The 27,619-nt window shown below is 34.5% G+C and overlaps 1 long non-coding RNA gene across 1 annotated transcript; it reads left to right on the forward strand.

Moving 5' to 3' along the window:
• Positions 1-597: 597 nt before the first annotated feature.
• On the forward strand, positions 598-27,204 carry LOC111740403. The gene is made up of 3 exons (XR_002780602.1): positions 598-699; positions 11,599-11,687; positions 26,713-27,204. It is a non-coding gene; the product is annotated as an uncharacterized LOC111740403 (long non-coding RNA).
• Positions 27,205-27,619: the final 415 nt, after the last annotated feature.

A 27,619-nucleotide genomic window follows, 5' to 3' on the forward strand; every position in this document is an offset into this window, starting at 1 on the left:
GATACTGCAGCCATATCATTGGCAGAATGATTCTCCAGGGTAGCCTTAAAAATATCAAAAAGTCATTAAGGATTAGAGCTGAGGTCCCTGCTATCCCTGGTGCCCTACTAGTAAAGTGTCAACCAGGCACTTTGAGAATGAAGAGAGCAGTGTTAATAATTAATCCAAGAAAACAGGCATAAACTGGAACTGTCCTAGCAAACCAGGATTATGGTGATGCTATCTTTGGATAAATTGTTTTGTCTTCCTTTAGCCAGAAACGATACTCACATTTAGTCCAAAAGAACTTTATTTCAAATGTTAGGTGTCCTTTGGGTTATAGTGATGTGTGTTGACTGTTTTTCAAGGCATGCTATGAAAACCGTCAGGTGCAAAAATAATAAAATGAAATCATGTTTTTGGTTCCTCTTGATTTTGGGAGACTAGTACTTGAAAATATGATATTTGAACATTCTCAAGTACCACAGTTATTTTTATTTTCCTATTTTAAGATTCTTTAACATAGTCTTTTTTTAACTTTTCACATGTGTATTAACTGAGTTTGAAACATTCATTCTATGATGTTGAGGGATGTTCGAATGTTGTTATTTACAGCCAATTGTACACCTGTGACTGACTTTGATGACTGTTGAGGGAATGTAACAGATCTTTGTCCAGATAATATTGTTTGTGCATGCAAAGATGGAGAGCCTTTTACAGGTATGTGTTTATAAATGCTGTAAAAGCAGAGTAAGCAATATATTGTAAATAATAATTCACTTTTTTTGCTTGCTGTATTCAACAGATTCGATACTTGTTTTAAAATAATATTTTAATCAATGGCTCCTAACATATAGTACAGTTGTACATTCCATAAAATATTTTAATCTACTGTTATAAAAACAATAGAATAAAATTTAAAACATTAACTGAGACAATATATATTAACTTTAAGAGATTAGCACCATTTAAAAATTACTTTCCTCAGACAGATTTTTTACACATAATTTTCACATATTCATAAATAAACTTTTACTGTTCTAAAGAAGAAAAATAAGGTGTGTTTCATGTTATGAAATGGCAATAATCCTGACATGTTATGTTAATAAGGTTTTTTGTAAATCAAGAAATATTTAAAATTCACATTCACTGTGACTCCCTTACTTTGTTTCCAGGTTTACTTTTTATAAAAGAGTATGTTCACTGAGTCATAGATAATTTTTTTCTTTTAAAATTTGGCAGATTAAGGATAGAATTCCCATATTACCCAGCAATCCCTCTGCTGGTTGTTTACCCTCCAAATGGTAAAACACTTATCCATAAAGATATATGCACCCCAGTGTTCATAGCAGCATTATTCATGGTGGCCAAGATGTGGAAACAACCAAAATGCCCTTCGATAGATGATTGGATAAAGAAGATATGGTATATATATACAGTGGAATATCACTCAGCTATAAAAAAAGATGAAATACTGCCACGTGTGACAACATGAATGGATCTTGAGATTATCATGCTAAACGAAATAAGTCAGACAAGAGAAGTTGAGAACCATATGCTTTGACTCATATGTGGGATATAAAAACTGAAAGCACAAATAAGAGAAACAGACAAAAACTCATAGACAATGGATAACAGTTTAGTGGTTACCAGAGGGAAAGGAGGCAGGGGAGTAGATAAAGGGTAAAAAGGATTAAATATATGGTAACAGAAGATTTGACTTTGGGTGGTGAACACAGAATGGAATATACATATGACATATTATTGAATTGTACACTTGAAACACAGATAATTTTATTAACCAATGTCACCCCAATAAATTTAATGAAAAAAAGTTAGGCAGATGTTCTCCTTTTTTTAACCATAAAAATGAGAATAGTTGGGTCACAAATGTGAAGAAGACCTAGGAAAAAAGATAATATAAGTATAAGAAGGAGTGCATATGTGAGAGAAAGAGGATAGGTGGGGAGGGGGCAATGATGAAAGCTTTTCCAGGAGTCATTCCTCTTGAGCTGAATTTTGAAAACTGATAATAAGAAAACCAGGGGTAGGGGAGACAGAAAAAAAAATTGGTGTAGATGATAGAGGCTTTGTTCATCCCTCTTGCAAACAATAACAGAAACACAGAGCAAACAGCAAGGAAAGTCACCTGGGATTTAGATGAACAAAAGCACTACAACTAAGTAAAGAAATATTAATTAACCTGCAATGGTAGGAGGTAGGAGGGGCCGAAGACGCGAGGCTGCCTAGTCTGAGCCACTGAGTGGGACAGAGGCTGCGGCAGAGGCAGCGGCAACCAGCGGCTACAGACACCTCTTAAAGGGGTCGTGTCTGTGAGCAGACTTCCGTGGTGACTGACTTGCTCGCCCTGAGCACCAGTGCCAGGTTGGCTGCTTGTAGGGAAAAAGGGAATTACAGAGGAACACTGAGCTGTCAGAGTAAGGACCAGAGGGAGACTCTCTCCCAGGAAGAAGTGCCAGTGGTATCCATTGTTTGTCTTTGAGTCCTCCTCCCTTCCCAGTGCACGGACTCAGTGCCACCATAGCAGAGATGTCATCAAACTGGATAACAGAGGTTGCTCTACCCAGAAGAGTCCCTGAAACTCCACCTCCCCTAACTCATGGCCCCACAAGCTACATTCAAGTGTATCTTCTACCAGTCAGGTGCCCCTTGCTGAGCAGCACCAAGACTCTCACTGGTGACAGCTGGCTTCAGATTCTGGTGTGGTTTCTTGAGGCAACTATAAGCACAGCATCTGTGGACTGTTTGCTGAATCTTAACAGGTGGCCCCAGAGAGGCATAGGCTGGGGCTAAATTTTTCTGCAGCTAAACCCCTCTCAGGACTGTGCCACTGGACACCTACTACACAAAGCTGTACTAATAAGACCAGGAGACTTAGGAGCTTTGCTTAGTACATAGAAAGAGGCACAGAAAGGCAACCAAAAGGGGAAGACAAAGAAGCAGAAACCGTATGAGAGAACAGAACAGAGATCTAGATATAATAGAGTCAAGTATCTAACAGATGCAGAGTTCAAAACACTGGTTATAAAGATACCCAATGAATTTAAGGGAAGTATAGATGAATTCAGTGAGAACTTTAACAAAGAGGTAAAAAACATAAAAATGGAAATGGAAATTATAAAAGGGAACTAGTCAGAAATGAAGAACACATTATCTGAGATGAAGAGTACATTAGAGGGAATAAACACAGTGGATAGAGTATTGAACCACCGATATAGAGAATGGAGAAGCCAAGGACACTCAATCAGAATGGCAAGAAAAAAAGAAGCCAATACTATAACAATAACTTAAGGAGCCTATGGGACACAGTTAAATGTAAAAATATCCATGTCATATGGTTACCTTAAGGAAAACAAGAAGTTGAAGAGCTATTTGAATAATGATGGAAAACGTCCCTTACCTGGTGAAGGAAATAGACATACAACCCCAGGAAGCTCAGAGAGTCCCCAAAAAAGATGAACCCAAGCAGGCCCACGCTAAGACACATCATCATTAAAGTGTCAAAGCTTAAAGACAAAGAGAGAATCTGAAAATCAGCAAAAGAAAAGCAGTTACCTACAAGGGAGCATCCATAAGACTGGCAGCTGATTTCTGAAAAGAAACTATACAGGACAGAAGGGCTTGGCACAAAATAGTCAACGTGATGAAAACCCAGAATTTACAACCAAGAATACTTTATCTAGCAAAGCTATCATTTAGAGTCAAAGGACAGATAAAGAGCTTCCCAGGCAAGAATAAGCTAAAGGAATTTATCAACACCAAGCCTATATTACAGGAAATGTTGGAGGGACTTCCTTCAGAAGAAAAAATGTATCAAAAACAGGAATAAGGAATGGTAACAACTACATTCCTATCAACTAGTACCTCAAATGGAAAAAAATTAAGTGCTCCAACAAAAAGATAGAGTGGCTGAATGGATAAGAAAACAGGACCCCTACATATGCTGCCTACAGGAGACTCACTTCAGATTAAAAGATACACACAGACTGAAAGAAAGAGGATGAAAAAGATATGCCTTGATGGACATAGAGGATATTGCATTGAATGAATAAGTCACATAAAGAAAGAGATATATCACATGATTTCACATACATGTGCAATCTAAAGAACAGAATAATAACAAAAATGAAAATAAACTCATAGATACAGACAGTATTTTGAGGGCTACTAAATGTGTGTGGGGGGTTGGTGCACCGCGAAGAAGGGCAAAGGGATTAAGAAGTACAAATGGATAGTTACAAAATAGACATGGGGATATAAAGTATCGCATAAGAAAAACAGTTAACAATGTTATAATAAATATGTAAGAGGGAAAAGGGGTATTAGATTTAGTGGGGTGACCGCCTCTTGAGTTATAGAGATCACTAATCACTATGCTGTACAACTGAAACTAATATGTTATTGTATGCTAACTATAATTGAAAAAAATCAATGAATTGTACAATGTAAACATTAGCAACTAGTTGTCTATTATATTTCAATAAAACCAGAAAAATGTTTGTAAAAAATAAAAATAAAAATAATAAAAAACAGGGGTAGGCATAGGGACCAGTATGGGCAAAGGCACTGGGGTTTGAGCAGCACCTAGCACAGTGCCTGATGTCACATAGAAGGTATTCTACAACGATCTGTTGAATGATTCAGTCATTCATTGGGAGTGGTTGCTCAATAATGGACAATATTGGAAGAATGTTGAAGAAGATGAAAAGCAATTTTAAAAAGTCATTGGATTTAGCATTTACTTGTTGGTGATAACTTTTGAGAACACTGTTTCAGAATTGAGATGAGAATACAAGCCAGATTGTGAAATTACACTCAAGGGGAGGGGGAGTAAATATAATACAGCAATGAAGAAACATATATAATTCATCTGAAAATTTTAATGTTATTTGTAAACTTACAGCTGGAGGAATCCTGGAGGCATCTAATCAACATTTTGGCTGAATGATCACCTTTATCTACTTTCCTAATCCTTATTATAATTATTTGCCTCATTTGTTTTACAAATCTTTACAATTGTTAATTGCCATGCCACATTGACAATATGCTTATTTTGAAATTTTTCTACAGCAAGTTGATTCAAACAAGTTACTTCAACTTATTTTACTGGTAGATCTGAATGTGGTACATAACTGCTCTGGAGTTAATCTGCCTGTGCATGCATGCATGCATGTATATATAATCAGTTACTTTGATGTCTACTTGATGACAAGTGATCACTTTTATTACTAAATATATTTAGCACCACACTTTTTGGCTCAGTTATTTTGACACTGTTAATCAGAGTTAGGCACTAACAAATTAGAATTGAACATATCAAACTAAATGATATAATCGGTATTTTTAAATTCTTAAAACATTTTAATGGCATTGCCGAAATTGTCTAAGGATACACATACCACCACTTACCACTCACACCCTTACAGGCAGATATCTCTCTCACACACACACACACACACACACACACACACACACACACGTACGCATGCACACACGCACACAGATGTACCAAATGTTTCATTCATATAAAAAAATGAACAAAAGCAAAAGCCAAATTTAAGATATGTTTAAAGACAGACAACTTAATAAAATTGGCCTAAGAGCACATGCCTGATAAATTTTTAAATTTTTAGTCATTTTATTTCTATATTTTTCTTAAAATAATTTCTTATTTATTATTTCTATAGTTTTTAAGAACTATATTTTACATTGTTACAAATAGAATAAAGATTTTTAAAAAGATTTAAAAAAAAATTCAGTTAACTCTGACCCCCTTCCTCCCTCACTGGCATCAAAATGAAAATCAGTACTGCAATAGATCTAAACAGGATTCATTTTTTTTTCTTTATTAAGACATAATAGTATACAAAAGTTGCACACATTAATGTATACATCTTGATGAGTGTATCCATAAGCTCCAAAAATTTCCTTGAATCCATTTGTAGTATCTTTCCTCCTTCCCCTCCCTTCCTTTCTTCTTTTTGGTAGGAACACCTAATATGAGATCTATCCTCTCACCATGATTTGAAGGGCACAATTCTGAATTGTTAATGTACTATGTTGTACAACTGATCTCTAGAACTTATTCACTCTGCATAACAGATACTTTATACACATTGAAAAACAATTCTACATTTCCCCCTCCTCCAAACCTCTGACAGCCTCCTTTCTATTCTCTGCTCCTATGAATTTGACCATTTTTATTTGGAACAGTTGCTGTATCTCTCAAGCAATGTTCACATTTCTCATATACTTACTGGTTATTGAGAAAAAATGTAGACTGCATTTTAAATGTATTTTATATAAAGGTTTTATTTCTTATTGATGATAGAAAACATTTACATATCTCCCAAGATTGCTATGAGAATTAAATAAGATAAAATGTTTAAAATTCTTCATATAGTATAGTAACTGGCTCGGAGAAGTGCTCCAGAAAGTTAATTCATTCCTTTGCCCTAGCCTCTATGATGTTAAGCCCAATGGCCAATTTTCAGTTTTCATCTTACTTAACCCATCAGCAGCTTTTAACACAGTCGATCAGTCTCTCTTCTTTGAATTTTCATTGGCTTCCAAGATTTCCCTCTCTCCTCTTTTTGTTTTTCTTCTGTTTCACTGTCCACTTCTCATGTATCTTTGCTAGTCTCTTCTCTTGTCCCCCACCCTCTTAATGTTGGAGTGTTCCAGGGCTTAGTCCTTCATCCTCTTTATCTATAATTCCTCCATTGGTGATCTCATCTATTCTCATCTTTAAATACCATCCAAGCTGGGAAAATTCATTACTCCAGATTCAGAGATATAACTGCCTACTTAACATCTCCACTTGGATATCTAATATCAATTTCAAAACCAGCAAGTGCAAAACTGAACTCCTCCACTCCCATCACCACCATCCAAACATGTTTTTTTTATAGTCTTTCTCATCTCATTTGATAGCAACTCCATCCTTTCATTTCTAGGCCAAAAACCTTAGTCATCCTTCAGTGCTCTTTTTCTTGCACACTCTACCTACTTCCTGTCCTTCAGGAAATCCTGTTGGCTCTGCCTTAAAAAATAAAAGTTGAAATCAACCATTCCTTACCCTCATCACCATGATCATCCTGGTCTAAGCTATTCTGGTTATCTCTTGCTTATATTACTAAACAGCTTTGTGACGCTTCCCCTTGCTTCTACCTTTGTCTTCCTACAGTCTGTTTTCAATACAGTAGAAAACAGAGTGATCTTTTCAAAATAACCTAGATCATGCCACTCTTCTTCTTAAAACCCTGAAATTATTCCTCATTTCACTCATTGTAAAAGTCAAAGTCCTTACAATGACCTATAATGTATTTTGTTTTCTGGTCTCCTTCCTTCTTTGGTCTTATTTTCTAACTCACTATGCTCTAGCCACACTGGTTTCCTTGTGTTCTTCAAACATGCAGGAACACCACTTTATGCTTTAGAGCCTTTTGTACTTGCTGTTCCCATTTTGGAATGCTCTCTTCTCCCAAAATATCCTATGGCTAATTCTTTCACCTTCTCAGTCTTCCTTCAAATATTACCTTCTTAATGAGAACTTCCCTTTACTACTCTTTCATATCACTGCAACCTGCCCGATTATCCTGCCCCCAACGATGCCAATCCCCCTACCCTGCTCTATTTTTCTTTTTTTCCTTAGCACTTGCCACTTTTAAACATTCTAGATAATTTAGTAATTATGCTTATTTTTGTTGTCTGTCTTTCTCCACTATATTTTAAACTATTTGATGACATGGATCTTGTTTTATTTACTGGTCTATCTCAAATGCCTGGAACAGTACTTGGCAAATAGTAAGTACCCAATAAATGTTGCTTAATAAATGAATGAATTGTTATTGTTTAATAAATAATTCCTTTGTGATTCATTCCTAAGTTAAATAAGAAATATATTCTTGCAAAAGATTTTTCCAAGAAGAAATTCATGAATATTGATGACATTTTTCAAATATATTTTGACCTCCTTAAATGAATGGCATTGTGTTATATATTAAAAACTATGTTCTATCAAGTAAATTACTACCTATTTGAAGCTGGTAGATTCATTGCCTTATGGAACCCTAGACTATCAGAGGTATAAAAATTATAATAATCATCTAATCAATCCTTTCATGTCATCTATAACAATACTCCTTAATATATTGTCATAATACAAACCAGGGGATGCTTACTTAGGATCTGACATTTACTGTTCAATTGGGTAACCCATTATCAATTCTAGAGGACCCAATGAAGCAATCTCTAAAGACACTGCATGAGCTAACCTCACCATTAGTCATTCCCATAGAGGACAATGAGAAGTCATATTATTCCTGTCCACAAACCCATGGACATTTCTATGTGGGTATATGTGTGTTCAGCCTATGCACCAGAGAAACACATTCAGCTTATTTGGCTGAATGTCAAGTCTTTATAAACACATTAAAAGTTAGTATATGAGTCATTTAGTTCTTTTTTTATAGAAAAAATCTGGAGTCATGGGAACAATGGGGACAGATTTTGCTGGCAGTCTATTCTCATCTAATCATGTTCTTGTATTTGCTGTAGAGTGGCAGAGTCAGTCTGTTAACCTGCATTCATCATTACAAAAGTGGGTGGGGGAAACACCCAGCCTACAGTTACATAACTGGTAGACTAGGCTGTTTTGAACTTTTTTTCATAGCACTGACAGAACTAAAGTAGCTGGAGTAAAAGATATGAGCAGTGAGCAAAATGTGGATAGTTTTACAAGCAGTCTTGAGACAGCCATTCAGAGTGAGCCCCCCTTTTTTTCCCATTTCTAACTAAGTGCCACATCTTCATTAGTTAATGGTTGGGAAATCCAGACAGCGTTCTGCATGCTGACTCAATGTGTGTTCAAACCTGTAGATTTTAGAGTGTTTGCTCAAGTGGAAAATGAGACAACATAAATCCCTTAAAGGGAAACCTCATAGTTTAGTAACAATGAAAGGTTTGATTCATTCAGGGGAGACGAGTTTTTTATCTAAGTTGTGAAATTTCTCTATTTCTATTATCTCTACCTAGATATCCAAATTTCAGAGATCAGTGAGGAAATTATTGGTACTTGGGAGCCAAATGTGACCAACTCTGGGATACTCTGGATCTGATTTTAATAGCAGCATTGCCTGGAATAGTACTAGCTTTAATAGTTGGTGTAACAATCCAGACTATCCACTACTGTAAGGAGAAGTCAAAGAAGAATATAAATTATTACCGGTAAAAAAATTTCTAAATACCTTCAAGAATGATGAGGAATCTCTTGTGAGGTCAACAAATGAATCGAGAAATAATGGATATCTATCATTTATCATGCATACAGCTGGTATGTTCTTTCATATTCATCAACATTTAATTAAATTCAAACAAAAATCAGGATAACAAAATACATTTTGGTCAGGATTTGGATACAGCAAAAACTGGAAAGCCCTTTCCACAGATAAAATCCAAATGCAATGTACTGAGGAATTGCCCTTCTTCAGTGCTTTCCTTCTATTCATGTACATCACACATACTGTCCTAAGAGGGAGGTGGGGATGCTATTCCAGTACCTCCTATTCACCCTGAACCCCCAAAACAATGTCAGATAAATGCAAAGAAGAATTCAATGGACTTAACTATAATACGACTCGATCTTGGGTAAATCTCTTCACCTCACTAGGCTTCAATTTCTTCATTTTATAAAATAGAAATTATTAGAATCTGGCCTACCCACCTCACAGAGGTAGTGAGAATGATACTGAAAGTAACTATCATTTATGGGGGGTTTATAATGTGTGTCAGACTGAATTATAAATATTTCATACCTATCAATTCACTTAATACTCATGAGCACTATACAAAGTACAGACGAGATAACTGATGCATGGAAAGATCAAATAACCTGGATGAGGTTATAGGGCTGTCTGTACTAGGGCAATCTGGCTCCCAGGCCTAAACTCTTAACCCCCATGCTACATGAATGGAATCTAATGAGATAAAACATTGCTTTATTTCTTTGCTTAAAAGCAAATGGTACCCTTTATACTGTGCAGTGCCTCTGAACAATAGAGATATGAAGGGTAAATACCAGTAGGGTAAAATCTCATCAATTTTATATCAGTTAATTCAAATTAGCACCTACTTTGAAGTATCATTCTCCAGTGACAAGATAATTTTACCCTGTATGCAGTATGAGGAGAGTTTGAAATATTACTTTAAAATTGGAAGTAGCTGATAATGTGAGCCTCACACTTCTAAGAACAGGCTTGCAAATTGCAATAAAATCAGTTTAAATAGCCTTAGATATTTGTCTTTGGGAGGGGTGAGATAAACTCTCCAACCTTTCTGTCATTTCAATATCTTAATCTTTGTTTGCACCATCATTCCATACTCTTTAAATACCACGGGGTACACATGTATAAATGCATAAAGTCAATGTTAATCAACATTAATTTTGTAAATTAAAATTAATGTGGAGAATTTTATATTATCACTTGACTTAGGTTGGAAATCTGTGATTTTAAAGAATTCTTATGATTAGAAAGCATACCTGTAAAGACACCTTTTAATCCTTCTCCATGGCTTTCCTACTCCAAAGCTTTGAAGAACACTGGATGTTTTCCAATTCTCTCTCTTCTACTTGGCTATGACTTTAAATGGATCACTTAACCCCTGTTTCCTCCTTTATAAATGGGGAGTTGGGAAACACATATCCTACTTCTCCATAGTTTTGAGAACCAAATGAAATAATTATTGGAAAACTGCACTGAGAAGGAAAAGCAAAACAAAAAGCTTGATTATAAATTAGAATAGTAGTAGTGCTCACAAGCATTTAGGCTTATTTATAGGCTCTTGGGGGTAAAAAATTAAGCTGCCTTATTTTCCTCCAGCGAAAATATAATTTAGTTTGAGCTCCTTTTTTTCCCCTTTGCCATTCCCTGAATTGTAAATTGACAAAGTGACTCTGTATATACTCTGGGGCATTCTTTAGTATAGTAGAAAAAGTATGGTCATGGAGCCAGACTGGGGCTCAAATCCCTGCCCTATAAATCATTGACTGTGTGGCCTTGGGGAATTTCCTTACAATTTTTCAGCCTCGGGTTTTTCATCTGTAAAATGGAGTTAATAAAACCTATCTTGCATGCTTTTTGTAAATATTCAAATAAGATAATGTAAGTTTTTGTGAAATAAACTGATATTTGAAGTTTACTTTCAATTGTATCAAAAATTAGATGGATTAATGCAGGGATAGAGAGATGATGGGTGGACACAAATATGTTAATGCAAGTATAGTACAATGAGAGTGATAAAATTGAAGTGGTAGCTACATGGGCATTCACTGTAAAATTTAATTTTGCTATATGTTTGAAAATTTTCATAATTATTGGGAAAAATCAGATAATATTAAGTGAAACATTTCGTACATGGAAATCATTCAATAAATGGTAGCCATTATTGTTGCTTTGTCTCAGGTACACATAATAACAGTCTTAAGATAGGAATACTCATTGGGTATGTCAAAAATGAGTTTATCAAAAAAGTGATTTATAACTAATTAAGCAGATGCTCTATCCTATCTACATTTTTAAAATTTATTTAATTTGCCAGAGAACAGAGGAGTTTATCAGGACTCCAACCTCGGCATTATTCTGCATATGCTCTTGATACTGCTGTGAGACCTTCTCAAACGGATCAAGGTCAGTAAACGCTGAAATTCATTTGTCAGATAAACTGAGTTTACAAAAGATACCAAGAAGAGAAATGCCTTGGAGAAACACAAGGAAATGGGATATTAAAGTAGTCAGAGACAACAAAATGAAGTGTTATCAGAAGATCGAATTGCACAAATATGGGATGGTTGAAGACAGGTTATTTATCAGTAGAGTACAGGCCAGGCCTGGGGCAAATTACAATGGAAGTACTCTCTACTTGTTTTCGTCATTTGTTTACAGGTAAAATCAAGTTAAAACATATATCAAAGGCAGTCTTAGGGAAAATTAAAACATATAACAAAGGGGAAAGTAAGCCACTAAAGGAGGGAGACAGGCAGGCCAGAAAGATATAGATAAGATGAAAAGAATTTGAACCATATGGCACAGATCCCCTGCATGGAATCAAGAAAGAGATTTGTGGGGGGATTTCTTCAATTCACTGTACTTCAGGAACAGCTCTAAATCAGAAAAAGGTCTGAGTGTCATACTTGACCACAAGTATCAGAAGCAGCAGTAAAGCTTTCATTGTTTTAAATCAAACAAATCATTGGCTGTCGTGGTAAATTAAGTCCTAGAATATGCCTGATTACTATTGTTACTGAACTAAAGGAGATTCATTTGCCTTCATGCCTCAAAATCAAAAGAGGCATAAGCAGGAGTATTCAGCAAAGAAAGTAAAGGTTTATTTAAGGAAATGGCACCAATCCTGGAGATGCAGGTAAGCTAGCTGTCAAAAATCTGATTCCCTGATGGGTTATAGGGAAGGGAATAGCTTATATAGGGCAAAGATAATTAATCATGGTAGCTAAGGGAGTTGGGGTCATAGGCTCTACTGATTGTTTGGGGCTACGGTAAGAGACAGTTGATCATTGATTGCATCAAGTCCTGATGTCAGTCATATTGTCAGTTTTGTCTGGTTTTGAGGGGATATGGTCAGTGGGGTCGTTCATCCTTCATGGTTCTGGAGCTGAAACATAACTGAGATCAAGATGTTATCTTTATTTTGATGAAACTCTGTTTCTGTGGTCAACAGGCCTGAGGCTTTGTTCCTAAGACTGTTTGATGCTACTAAAATCTGATGTCCTAAGGACTTAATGATTAAAGGAGTAGTCCTGCAGTATGTGCAAAGATGGAAAGAAAAGAAGCAAGTCATAGTGCTATTAGACTAGACAAGGCCAGTTTGAATCAGGAAGAAAGAACAGAGAAAAAGCCTTTTTAAAGAAGTGAAATTTTTGTGAGGTTACACTATCTTCTATATTTTAAAGATCTACATTGAGATTAAAGAACTCCAACCTCAGTATAATTCTACATATGTCCTGATATGGTACCTTAACAATAACATCAAGAACAGTTAAAATCTGAAACTCATAAAAGGTGAGGATAAAAAGTTGATAAAGGGTTGATGATTGAAAGCTAGTGGTCAGATATTTTCTCAAAGTTAGAGCAATTAAATATTGAGACAAATTAGAGTATGGAGGGAGGATCTATGTATGCATATTATATATAACATTTAAAAAAAAGGTTAAGATCCTCTAGGTGAATATACTATGATAAATAATATTGATGTCTCCAAAATTCTTACTCTAAGGTTCTCAAATGCTTTAGTTGTCAGTTTTTTTCTCCTAAAGTGAGCATTTGTTTTATAGATGGATCCTAAAAGTTAAGAGAACTGAGTAGGCAGGAGGTACTTTTCCTAAGGATTCACTTCTTAGCCTCTCTAGTTACTTCTGCCACCTACCTATTATTTCAAATCTAGTTGACCCTCTCATCTTCTCTCCTCTCACTATCCCTTTTTTACTTAATGCTATACAAACTCTGACTGCAGATAAAATTCAGAAGGAAAGCCAAATGTAATGCCCGTCATTTAGGCTATGTTCAATAACTGTTACTCTCCCTTTCCACAGACCCAATTTTCCTATGACTTAAATGCCTGCTTTAGTTCCTATTACATCTATCTGAATACTTCCATTCTAGACACATTCTCTTCAGTGCTGTGACCATTTCCTAAACTTCCCTTAACTGGGGACACCACAAGAGAACCACCATGCTTTGTCTCGATCTACCATATTCTTTTCCTCCTTCTCAAAGTCTGGGCAATTAGGAAGCAGAAATGGACTCCAGGTTAACAATTTAATAGAAGACTAGGAAACTTTCCAATTGAGTTAAACTGTTTAGAAAGGTGTTCAGATATAGTATGCTCTGAATGTACATTTAAAATATTGACTTTGGCATGTGATGACTTCTCAGAAATCAAGGCCCAGTTCAGGTTTCCACAGAACTGAATAATGCTTTTTCATGCAAATTAATCATCATTTCCTTTATTCAGCTAGCTCATACACACACAAGGAGGAATTAATAAGCAAAGCTTGAGTTCATTCTTGAATGGTTAATGCTAATCTTTCTAATTGACTTCTCAATTAGATTTGAGTGGGTAGAGATAAGATTACATATTTGCTACCTCCTCTTCACTCCACCCTACCCCCTTTTACATTTAGCACAAAGCAGCTTGTGACTTTCACGTTGTTACAATCCTAGCATGAGCATATAATTAGAAATTCCAATATATTCTGTGAATCTGTCAGGAAGATGTGTTACATAGTTTAATCCTGTGAGAAGAATTCAGCATTGTCTTTGTTATTTTTGGTTGTGGCTCTGATCATAAATATGGTTTTAAAGATTATCTACCTTTAAAACCAAGCTTACATAGTTCAGCCATTTCCACAGAATATATCATGTTTGAATTACTTTCACTTAGTGAAAATATACAGCACCTATGTCAGAGTGGGGGAAAACCCAACATTTGTTACAGAGACCCAGGAATGGGCATAATCTGAAGAACATAAAAATAAATACTGATATGGCTTAAAGAGCACATAATAAACCATATAATACAGGTAACAAATACCAAGAAATGCTCACTGAAAAAGAAGACTACTTTGACTAACAATTAGATTTTCTAAATGTGGCAGTGATAAAAACTTACCAAATTGCTAGATTTGTTGTGTTTTCAAATAGGATAAATTGAAAGTGGTAAATGATGAGATAAATTGAAATTATCCATTTACTAAATCCAGGAAAGTATTCTTCCTAGATAATAAATGAAAACAGTATCCAATCATTAAAGTATTCTTTACATACCTGAGAATATTATCATAATTTAAAATAATTTCTTATTAGAAGTTATTAATATCATCTTCCAATAGTTAAACATTAGCAAGCACTCCACTACAGAATGGCACTGTGTAAATTGTGATAATCTCCAGACCATTGCTACATTTCAGTATACATTATCACTGGATATGTACATTAACTCTACATTATCAGTAAATGATTATTTACAGTTTTATGGATATTTACATAGTTAAAGCCTTATATTATGCCACTTATCCAATTCATGAAATTCATTTGTTCAAGACAACCAGTTATGTAAAGTGAATGGGAAATTAGTAAAGTAGAAATAACATCTTTTACTGTGATTATTTTTTTTCGAAAGTCCAATGTTTTACTTAGGAAAAAAATATTAAGTTGGCTAGAAATAGTAAAAGAATCTAAGTAATTGAAAAGGAAATATTCTGCAGCATCTTATCTTTTATTTTTTTTCAAATCAATGATGGAAATATTTAGTTTCTACTACATTTTAGTTTAATTCGCTTAAAAGATGATTGAAAGCAATCTTAAGTACTGATGAAAAACAAATAGTATATCTTATGATCTTAGGCTAATGTCCACAATAGGAAAGAACAATTACCAAAGTCATGAATTATCCTTCTGTTTTCACTTTCATTTCAAAAATAACAAAGTTTTTATTTTTTTTCCTACCTCTCAGGTTTCATACCTTGAGAAAATCAGGAATTTCCACATAAAAGGGTTAACTGAGTTTGTATTCTAGTGTAAAATTCAAAACCTGTGAAAGTCAAACATTTGTGAACGCAAAGGCAGTTAAAAATAATAGTCTTTAATCAAGAAACAATATATAAAGCAAATAAGTCCTCTTTTGTTAAAAGTCTAGGCAGAGGATCACTTGTGAATTTATTTTTCATCCTATTGTCATCACTGGCTATTACAAGCACTGGGCATACATAGAAACTAAGCGAGTGCCTGAATACATGAATAAAAGCATGAACGAGCTAATGAATACTTCTTCATTCTGCTACATGCATGCATTTTCATATTATTATGTGTGTCACATGTTGATGAACTGGTCACCAAAAAAGGGACCTATGGAGTCAAGAAAATCTTGCATATTTGGTGATTTGATACTACACAATACTGATAGAATAATAAATAGCTTCTCGTGGTTACAAACCACAAATGCAAGGAGGCCAAACATGAGAGTCAACATAAATCAGGGTAAGCCAATTCTCATTCTTATGTTGTGATCGCAAGGCAAAAGGCAGGACACTGCTTAAAGGTAAATTAGTAATCTAGTTAGAACTAAATATTTATTTTATTGTCTGTTTACTGTTTAATCTCATAAAATTAAATCCACAGACAACATTAAAACTTAACTATAAATACTTATTTCTAAATAGCATCAACATATTATTTAACTCCTGTACTTCCTTGGTATTTTTATTCTCAGGATGTTATAGAAATACAGTTAATGAATATATAATTGTAATCTGCAACATCATTCAATTTTTTTTCTGCCTGACCAACTTCTATTAATTTTTAAATTAAATTTAACATTGGTATAACATTGGTTAATAACATTATATAAGTTTCAAGTGTACAATTCTATAATACATCATCTGTATATTGCATTATGTATTCACCACCCAAAGTTAAATTTCCTTCCATCACCATATATTTGACCCCTTTACCCTCTTCATTTTCCCTCCACCCCCCACCTCCTCTCTGGCAACCACCATACTGTTGTCTGTGTCTATGAGTTTGTTTTGTTTGTTCATTTGTTGTTTTCTGTTTTATATCCCACGTATGAGTGAAATCATATGGTTCTTGTCATTTTCTGCCTGACTTATTTCACTTAGCATGATATTCTCAAGATTCATCCACATTGTCACAAATGGTAATATTTCATCAAATTTATGTCTGAGTAGTATTACATTGTCTATATGTACCACATCTTCTTTATCCAATTATCTCTTGAAGGGCATTTAGGTCACTTCTATGTCTTGGCTACTGTGAATCATGCTGCAATGAACACAAGGGTACATATATTGTTATGAATGTTTTTAAAATTTGGGGGTAGATATCTAGTAGAGAGATTGCTGGGTCATATGGTAATTCTATCCTTATATTTTTGAGGAATCTCCATTCTGTCTTCCATAGTGGCTATGCCAGTTTATGTTCCCACCAGCAGTGTGTGAGAATTCTTTTTCCCCCACAACCTCTCCAACACTTGCTATTTCTTGTCTTATTAATAATAGCCATTCTTATAGGTGTGAGGTGGTATCTCGTTTGTGGTTTTAAACAAATGTTTTCATGTTTAGAAAATCTTGCCCTTCTAATGCTTGTGTTCAAGCTATGAAAAAAAAGTCTATGTTTTCTTGCCTATATGTTTAAGAGTATAAATACCCCAAGCCTGAAAAAAGAACAAAGTATCTCTCACATCCAGACACTTTGTAAAAGACATTATTCTTTGTCCAGACTCACTATAAAAATTGTTAGACAGGAATTAGAAATAAGAGAGGTTTGAAAAGGAAAAAAAAAAACAGCATGTTATTAATACCACACATGATGTGACATTTGGATATTTTCTCCTTTTTAAATCTGACTTCAGAACCGATCTACTTGTTTCCCCATTGCTATTTAAACACCTAGGGTTAGCCCTGAGAGTTTATCTCCTGAGACAGTTCTTTAGAAATGTTCATCCAAAACAGAAAAAAAATCTGTTGCTCTCCTCTTTCCTAAGTATTTTTGTAGATCATTTCTTTTGTTCTGAGTTAGCAAAACAAAACAAAACAAAACAAAAATGAACAAACTTAATCTACTTGATGGCACACAAATTTATTGGATAAATTAAAATTTTATGTTCCAGTCACACTTTTGGTAGGTTCTCTTCTCCCCACTACCCAACAATATCTTTCTTTCTCCACTTTATTCATCTACACTAACTTCTTTCAGAATTCCCTCCAGAATTTCTATCTTTGCTGGCCAATGTTCTTCCTCTTCCTGTCCCTTTATGACCTATGTCCAAAACTTGAATATCAATATACAGGTAACACTATCGTGGTACAGGATAGGCATGCCTTACTGAGAGTGTTCACCATACAGCTGCAGAGGTGAAGCTAGAGCTACTGACACTGAACTTACAAGCTGTCCACTGCCTGACTTTATCCCCAAGCTTCTGATGCTCCCAGCACCTGAAAGATTTCCAGGGCATTGTTTTAGACCACCTAGCTCCAAATTGTGTGGTTAAAGTCAAGGTATATTTATTTGTACAGGTAAAGCCAGAGTTTTAATTTCATGGGGCAATATGATAATGTCATAGGAACATGAAATGTTGAGCCAGAGGCTTAGAACTTACTAGCTGTTGGATGGTTACTTAAACTATGGGTCTGAGATTTAAATTAATTTATCTTCTAAGGTAATTGAAAGGATTAAATGAGATGTTATATACAAGGAACTTGGAAGAATGCCTGAATATAGTTAACATTTTCAAAATGATATCTTTTATTGATATTTACAGTAGGTAAGCAAGTGTAGAATGTTCCATGTTGGCTGTCTATCAGAAGAAAACAAGCAGAATGCTATATCACTGTGGCATTCCAGAAGTCTATGAGTACAGAGAGAATAATCCCAGTACCCTGAAAAACAAACTCTTATAGTACTTTCCACCAATATGTAGTCAAAGAAACAATGTCAATGGTAGGCAAAGGAATAGTGAAGGCAGAATGGGGTAGTAGCCTGATTTATCATTAAATTTCAACCTCTTGCTCAGCAACTATCATAGAATGAACCTGAACTGTTCACCTAATTCCAGTAGGGCCTATGATAGGACAAGAGGCATTGAGACTCTAGGCTTCTCAGAGCTCATATCTTTATGCTAGGATAGAAGTGGTTTGTATCCTACTTGTATCTCCTTGGTATCTCAACAGATTCCTTCATCCCTCTGGGATGAACATGAACCTATAAAACTAACTCTCTGTACCTGTCCTTATTGGATCCCTCAGTAAAGGCATAAAACAAAAAACTGTCTGCATGCTAACAAGGTGGCTCACTGAGTGCTGGTATCTGGCCCATAAAATTGCATGCTGGCTGCTGGAGAAACCAGTAACTTTCTGATGTTGGTGGGATACATTTGAGAACTAACTGGACCATCCAATATAGTTTCTATCAGCAATGACAGGGAATTGATGCCCTACATCCTCTCTCAATAAAACAGGTGACAGACACCTGCTTTCATATCCAAGCCATGACAGACCTGAGAACCGAATGCAGCCTTGTGGACCAATAACTGACTCGGCATACCCCATAGCTTATCTCATCAAAATCTGGCTCAAAATCATTGCTGATGGGTGACACCCTCTAAGAGAATAGTTATTAATTGAGCTATATTTAGAGAGACACATAGAGAGGTTAGTAATATCCATCTTGGTCTTCAACCTCTCCTTCCTGATTGGCAATCCATAACCCCATCATTTCCCATCTGTTGAGCAAAAGTATTAATAAAGCTGGAAATGTAGGATACATACAATGACAGGAACAGTGATATATATAAAAGAGCCTTCCTAATATATTTCAATTTGAATACATAGTGATTTTTTTTATAACATATGAAATAAGTTTACTGTCTCTCAGTAATTACTGAATGAGAGTAAAGTGACTCAGTAAAGTGACCTTTTAGACCAAAGGGTCTTTCATATACCTAATGATATCTTGAGCTAATCATGGCCTCTAGAACCTTTGAATCATGTGGTCCTAGATTGTCCAACTTTGGGCCAATCCTGAGAAATATACTTAATGCCTGGAAGTGGAATTCCAGTATCATGTCTTGTTCAACCAATGAGTTCCCATAATTCCAGAGAAGAGACTGGTGGTCCTAAAGTCAATGCCTCTAAGACCATGGAGCAAGCAGGCTATTCTGTCATAGGGGAACTCAGGTGCTAGCCCATTGTTTCCATGTTCACTTCTCTAGGAGGTACTTTTTTTCCATACTGGGTTAAAGCTGTCAGCTATCAATATATCATTTAAGCTTCAAGGACTTCCTTGAAGGGGCCTGGCACCATGTCATGTGCTTTCAAATACCATAACCTAGAGCAGCCCATGTCAAACAAGTAGAACCACAATCTTCAATTGGCTAGTCTTCTTCATCATGTTCATACTAGGTGGCTAAAACCACTAGGGAGGCTTTCTATCTTATTAATCAGAAATTTTTAAAACTAGTAGAGGCTGTCCTACTCTGAGAAATTCACTACCCTGAAACTTTGTGGCAGATAATAAAACTTGAGCAGCACCACACAATCCTAATTGTCAAGAAAAGCAAGATATACATTCTGGCCTGCATCCTATGACTTTTCCAGGATATTTTTCTAACAGGCCACTGCTAGAGCTTTAGTCTATAGATAATGGGTGAAGAGAGGTGTACCAGCCTAAAGGTCTTTAAGTCAATGGCATAAAAATAAGAGTGAATAAGATTTGGCTAGGGAGAGAATAGTGAGAAGAGAGGAAGAGCTAGAAAGAGGAACTCCAACATTTACTAGCGGTGTGAGTTTGGACAAGTCACTTAACCTCACCAAGTGCCTCTTTTAGCATCTAAAAATTAGGACAAAATCCACACACTTTGGGGTAACTATGTACAGCAGTAAATCATTCAATAAACAAGGGCTATAGTGAGCATTCTCCTGCTATGAAATGGAAAATGAAGCCCCTTGAGCATATTTCTACATATTCTGATCAAAAGAGGATTGTGTTAGGTAAACAAATCTTCTCTCATGTATTTGTGAGCATTAATGTCTAGACTGCAAGAATGACTTAAAGACAATGCCTAAGTCAAAGAAATGGCTCTAATGGTTGGCATTATGACAGACTGAAAGGAGATATCATTTAATATGTAATTATCTTCTTCTAAAATCACACCACTTATATTTCTTTTGAAGAGATCCATGTGGCCACAGTGCACTGAATTCTCCACTTATACATTAAAAAAGCAAATAAACAAACAAACAAACAAACAAATAAATAAATAAATAAATAAAGGGGGGGTTGGGAATTATCAATCCACTATCTTATATTTCTTTTCCTTCAAACTCTCTGGAACTTGTACTGGGAGAAAAATAAGTCTATATGTGGACATTTATAAAAAGAGGATATATGCTGTGTAAGGGGTATGTGTAAAGTGTTTAACAATTAAATTCATTTACATAGACATTTATCCAAAAATATTTATTGAGTACTTAGTACACGTCAGACACTCTTCCAAGTACTGAGGATGTAATGTCAAATAAAACAGTTCTGCCTCACATGGGGCTTCTGGTTTAGTAAAAGAAAGCAGATATACATAAAATAATTATACAAAATAGATGTGAAATTCTATTGCAATAATTGTTTAGAAGGAGGTCAGTGCTAAGAGAGTTAAAATAGTATATGTAATAAAACAGAAGGAAGTCCTTTCTCTTATTCTGTGCCTCAAAAGTTTTGCCATTCTTTCTTCTCTCCTTCTGTTCACTGTTCCTCTTATACTGTCCTAATTTAGGGCTTATATAGGCATGTATTAAGCGAAATAAATATGTGAATCAACAATAAAAAAAGCTAAATAATTAAAATTAAAACCTCAATCTCTATCTTATGTTAAACTACTATTATCATATTACCCAGATGGTGGGCAACCATAGATAATGGTAAACATAAAAATACCTGGTTTTACACAGTTATTAGTTGGTTTGGAAGCAGTAAGATTAGATTAGTTTTGTATATCTATATAATGAACACCTACATTGAAAAGAAAAGCTAAGAGAAAAAACACTATGTTTTGACTAAAATCCTAAGCTTCCTTAATTTTTATTCCTAATTTTTCTTACCATTTTATTTAAAATTACTATGCCTCCAAATTTTCTGCAATTATTTTTTATATGTTTTCATAAACAATAAACTAACTATCCATGCCATAAGCAAGTCACTGGATGAAATTTTCCATTTTTACCAGTAGATGGCAGTGATTAACCACTATGTTGTTAATGATTCTATTTGAGGAGGAAAAAAGTCTCATCTGTAAAAATTCAAAAGCGAAAAAATTGTAGTTAAGTACTCAGGGCCACATTTTCCAGAATACTGTACCCCAGCATCAATTTATGGTGATTCTGATAAAATTATAACTAATTCGTGTCACACTAATGGCATTGTAAAGCAAGAATCAATCAAGAAAAAAATAGGAAAATAGAAAACTAATGATGCTGAAGGATCACAACTATACTTTTTCTAAAATATACATAAATGATGGAAATGCATTTACCAAAATATTAATCATACTTTTCTTTAGGTTAAAGACTATAGGTGCTTTTTTCTCTTATTTTAATTTTTCCGTGTTTTTCAAAATTCCAAATTAAAACTTATTTTCTTCTTTTCAAATATACAAAATAAATGGTAAGGAGAGAAGTTAACTTCAAAAATAAAACAAATTAAAAGAATCACAAGAGACAACTTCGTTCAACCCCATACAGATATGTTTTAAAAGATGAATTCGAAATTTTTCTTGGAAAATATAACTATTTCCAGAAAACATAGTAAATTTAAACAGACTGATCTCCATAGAACTAATAAAGAAAGCCCTACCCCCACCACATATATGCACAAAGCACTAGGCTCAGCAGTTTCTCTGAGGAATCCCAACGATATTTGTTATGTTTTGTTTTTATTAAATTTTTTGAAGTGATATTGGTTAATCAAATTATATAGGTTTCAAGTGTACAATTCGAAAATACATCATTGTGTGTTTACCACCCAAAGTCAAATCTCTTTCTGTCACCATATATTTGACCCCTTTTACTCTTATCTACCAACCTTCCTTCCTCTGGTAACCACTAAACTGTTTGTGTCTGAGTTTTTGTTTGCTCATCTTGTTTGTTTGTTGCATTCAGTTTTATATCTCACATATGAGTGAAAACATGTGGTTCTCAATTTTTTTCTATCTGACTTATTTTGCTTAGCATGATAATCTCAAGAGCCATCCATGTTGTCATAAATGGCAGTATTGCCTCTTTTCTTATGACTGAGTAATATTCCATTACATATATTTAAACTATTTCAGAGCATAAAAAGAAGAAAAACTTCCAAGATTTTAATAAAGTAAGTATAACATTGATATCAAAATCTGAAAAAGATTGTATTTAAAAGAAAAACATAAGAGGATGATGTGAAAAAGGTAAAGGGGATTAAGAGGTACAAACTTCCAGCTATAAAATAAATAAGTCACGGGATTTAAATGTACAGCATAGGACATATAGTCAATAATTCATAATAATTTTGTACAATGACAGATAATTACTAAATTTATCTCTGTGCTACTTCATAAGGTATATAAATGTTGAGTAACTATGTTATACAACGGAAATTCATATACTATAGTATGTCAACTATAATTTTTTAAAAAAATATTTATAAAAAAGAAAGCCATAGAACAATCACTTTTTTGAATATATATGCTAAAATTCTGAATAAAATATTAACAAATAGTATCTAGCAGCACATTGAAAAAGAACACATCATGATTGGGATTATTCCAGGAATGCAGGGTATATAATATAATTAATCACATTAATATATCTAAGAAAAAAATTTATGATCACCTCCACAAAAAGGCAATTGACAAAAGTTAATACCCATTCATGGGGAAAAAAAAACATTCAATAAAAATCAAAATAGATAGTTTCTTAACATCATAAAATATATCTCTCCCAAACCAAAAGTCATCATCAGTCATAAGAAACAGACTAAATCCCTCTAAAGTAAGGAAAAAGACAAGAATGCTCATTATCACCACTATTATTTAATAGTATTTGGGGTATCAACCTACATAATTAGACAAAGAAAGAAATTAGAGTTATAAAAATTAAAAAAGAGGAGTTATAACCGTCATTATTTATGTATAGTAAAATTATGTACATAGAAAAAAAGCCAAGCAACAAATGAACAAGACGAACAAACAAAAACTCTTAGACACGGACAACAGTTTAGTGGTTATCAAAAGGAAAAGTAGGAGGGGGAGGTAGATAAGCATAAAGGGGGTCAAATATATGGTGACAGATGATTTGACTTTGGCAGTAAACACACAATGCAATATATAGATGATATATTATTGAATTGTTACTTGAAACCTATATAACTTTATTAACCAATGTCACCCCAATAAATTTAATTTAAAATGCAAAAAAAGAAATATCTGTTGGTATTTTGATTATAATAGCAATGACTCTATAAATCAAATTGAAGAAAACTAGAAAAAAAGAAAAAGAAAAGCCAAGAGAATTTTGCATAGAATCAGTAGCTTCCATTTGTGCAAATAATGAGTTTAGAAGATACAATAAAAGAAACCAATTAATGTACAATAGCACTAAAAAGGATAAGATGTGTACATACAAAGAAACCATATAACTACTAGAACAAAACATTAGAGAATCCTTTACATCATTGGAATAGGGAAGGTCTTCATAACTATGACTCAAAAATATAGGAGCCATAAGAAGTGACTAATGAAATTTTCCTTCATTAAAAGCAAAACAAAACAAAAGCTTCTACAGAATCAAATCACCATAAGCAAAGACAAATGACAAAGCTAGGGAAAAATATTTGCAACTCATATTGTACTAATCAGGATCCCAGTAAGAAACAGATGGTCAATGTAAGGAGAGTTTAATAAAAGGACTATTTAGAAACATGTGGGAACCACAATGATAATTTAATACCCCAGAGCTAGTAACATCAGGGCTCTTATCATTCCTTGGCATGAAGGAGTGAAAAAAGGGAATGCATACTGGAACGTGGAGAGAAAGTGTGTGGAAAAGATGACATCGGTCAAGGAATGCAGTCATTTCAAGGCAACCCTGTAGGGAGGGTACTGGAGGAAGAAATACTTCAATCTCACACTCCTCCTCCCTCTGTCTCCTAACTGACCAAACACATTATAGGCCAAGGGAGCCCATTGATATGATATGGGTAAGCATTCTGAGGCAGAGAACAGGGAGCAGAAAGATGAGGAGTAGATCTATAAAGGAAGAATATATGATATCCAGCATAAATATTAGAAAGGACTAATTTTACTTAATATGTAAAGGCTCTTGACAACTCAATCATGAAATGGGCAAATTAGATGAACTGAGGGTTCACTAGAAAGGAAATTCAAATGGCTCTTAAACATGAAGACATGTTCACCTTCCCTTGTTTTTATGAGAGAAATGCAACTATAATTACAATGAAATACCATTTTTGCCTATGATTTTAATAAAGATCCAAAAGCTTGATAATGTATTCTATTAGAAAGGCTGTGAGGAAAATGGCTGGTAGAAAGGCAGTTTGACAATTACAAATGCATATATCATTTGACCCAGCAATATCACTTCTGGGGGTATAGCCTACAGATACAGGTGCAAACTGTATGTATATTGCAGCATTGATTGCAATAGGACAGGATCGTAAACAACAGAAGTGCCTATTAAGAGAGGCTAGTTAAATAATCTATAGTACATCCATACAATGGAATGCTGTGGAACTTTACAAAAGAAGAAAATAGTTATCACTGTACTGATATGAGAAGCTCTTTAAGATATGTTCAGTGAAAAAGAAAGAGGTGCAAAAGAATGTGTATAGTATGCTTCCTTTTGTGTAAGAAAGGGGAGGAAGTGAAAATATGTGTACATTCATATTTGCTTATATTTATAAAAAGAAACTGACTAAATACACAAGTAACTACAAAAGTGATCACTGCTTAGGGAGCTATTGGGGGGAGATCTGAGTGGCTGGGTGACAGAGGTGAGAAGAACTTCATTGTTTAAAGTATTACTCATTTGAATATTTTCAAAGAGTACTTTGCTTTTAATAATGGAATAAACAAAACCGTGTTTTAAAAAAACAATCTGGCAGACACCACCTTAACCATGTAACCAAGGTTAACATTACTGGTAATAAGACATATCAACAATATGTACCCTGTGATATGATGTACTAAGAAGGGCACATCATGTCTGTGGTTTTCTTGCCAAAAATGAATAGCCTCAGTCTAATCAGACAAACTCATTTAAGGGAACATTCTACAAAATCACTGACCAGAAGTCTTCAAAAGCATCAAGGTCATGGAAAACAAAGAAAGACTGAGGATTTGTCACAGATTGGAAGAAGCTAAAAAGAAATGACATGTAAATGCATTGTGGGATTCTGGATTGGATACTAGACCAAGAAAAGGTCATTAGTGGCAAACCATTGAAATTCACCTAAGGTCTGTAGTTTACTTAGTAATATTGTGCCATTGTTATTTTCTTGATTTTGATAGTGTATCACGATTATGTGAAATGTTAACATTAGAGGAAGCTGAGTCAAGGTAATGTAGGAACTCATTGTACGATTTTTGCAATTCCTCTGTAAGTCTAAAATTATTTCAAAATAAAAAATTTATTTAAAATAAGATTGAATGAAAACCTTTTTGGTCCCCAGTCCTGCTGGGACATGTGGGAAGAGAGATGAACATCATTATCCCTGGTATCCAGGCATATGATCAAAATCCATGAAGCAATGTACAAAGCCTAGGTTAGGTTCCTTTGCTATACAGTCTTGTAGGAAGATGTTTCTTCTTTTATAACATGCCTGACTTTGCAACTATATACTCATTTGGGTGGTTATTTTTTAATGTCTCCTTCTCCACTAGATTCTAGGTTTAACAGGAGCAGGGAAATGCATGCACATATTGTACATGATAGGTTTCTTAAAGCATGTGTAGGGCATTTAATTGGAAGAGGGATTATGTTTATTTTGTATTGTTCCAAAAGGCAAAACTGAAAATAGTGGTGGTGATTACAGGAGGCAAATTTCAGCTCAACGTAATACATTTATTTTCTAACAGTTGGAGCAAATAGATTGTTCTAGTGAGGGGATGCACTCCTCAAAACTGGAAGTATTCCAGAAGAGACTACGATGAGACAGGAATGACATCTTCAAGTGGGAAAGCAGACTAGATAACAGCTAAGATTCTACAATAAGTCAACTCTCAAATTGTGTATCCTTTTTAGTATATCATATTTTAAATTTGCTGTAGCTTCTTTCATATTTAAAGACTCAAAGGAGCTCTCTTTTTTTTTTTCCTTATCTTTCAATACTATGTTCTCAGTATGTTAAATGCCAAGGTTATTCTTTGAAGCCTATTTTCTAATATATAACATTTAGTTCATTGAAGCTTATCTTCTGAGTTTTACCAGCTCATCCAGCCTTGGGAGATCTCCATGCAGATGTCCTTGTCTGATTGACAGTTCATTTTCAGGAAGGCCAGCATCAAATGTTGGATTTTTGTTTTGTTTTGTGTTTTCCTTTGTTTTTTTTTTTTTATTAAATTTATTGGGGTGACACTGGTTAATAAAATTATTACAATTCAATAATATGTCATATGTATATTGCATTGTGTGTTCACCACCCAAAGTTAAATTGCCTTCTGTCAGGTAAAGGGAGTCAAATGTTACCATTGAAGAAATTTTCGAGACATTTATTCAATAATAGACACTCTCGCTAGCCTGATGGTTACCTAAATTTTAAAAGGTCTTTGGTGTGGAAACTTGTCAAAGATTTTTGAAAGTCTAAATAACTATAACCATTTCAATTCACTTACTCAAAATCCTCAATAAACCTGACTTGATTACATCAGTCATAACTTTCCTTTACAGAAATTATGATTGTTTTTACCTACAGGTTGTGTTTCTTTTCTTAAGCATTTGATGATACTGCTCTTTGTTAATCAGCCACCTCACCCACAATGGACA

This window comes from Pteropus vampyrus, unplaced genomic scaffold (genome assembly GCF_000151845.1).
Source record: "Pteropus vampyrus isolate Shadow unplaced genomic scaffold, Pvam_2.0 Scaffold63, whole genome shotgun sequence".
In the NCBI taxonomy this organism is placed as follows: Eukaryota; Metazoa; Chordata; class Mammalia; order Chiroptera; family Pteropodidae; genus Pteropus; species Pteropus vampyrus.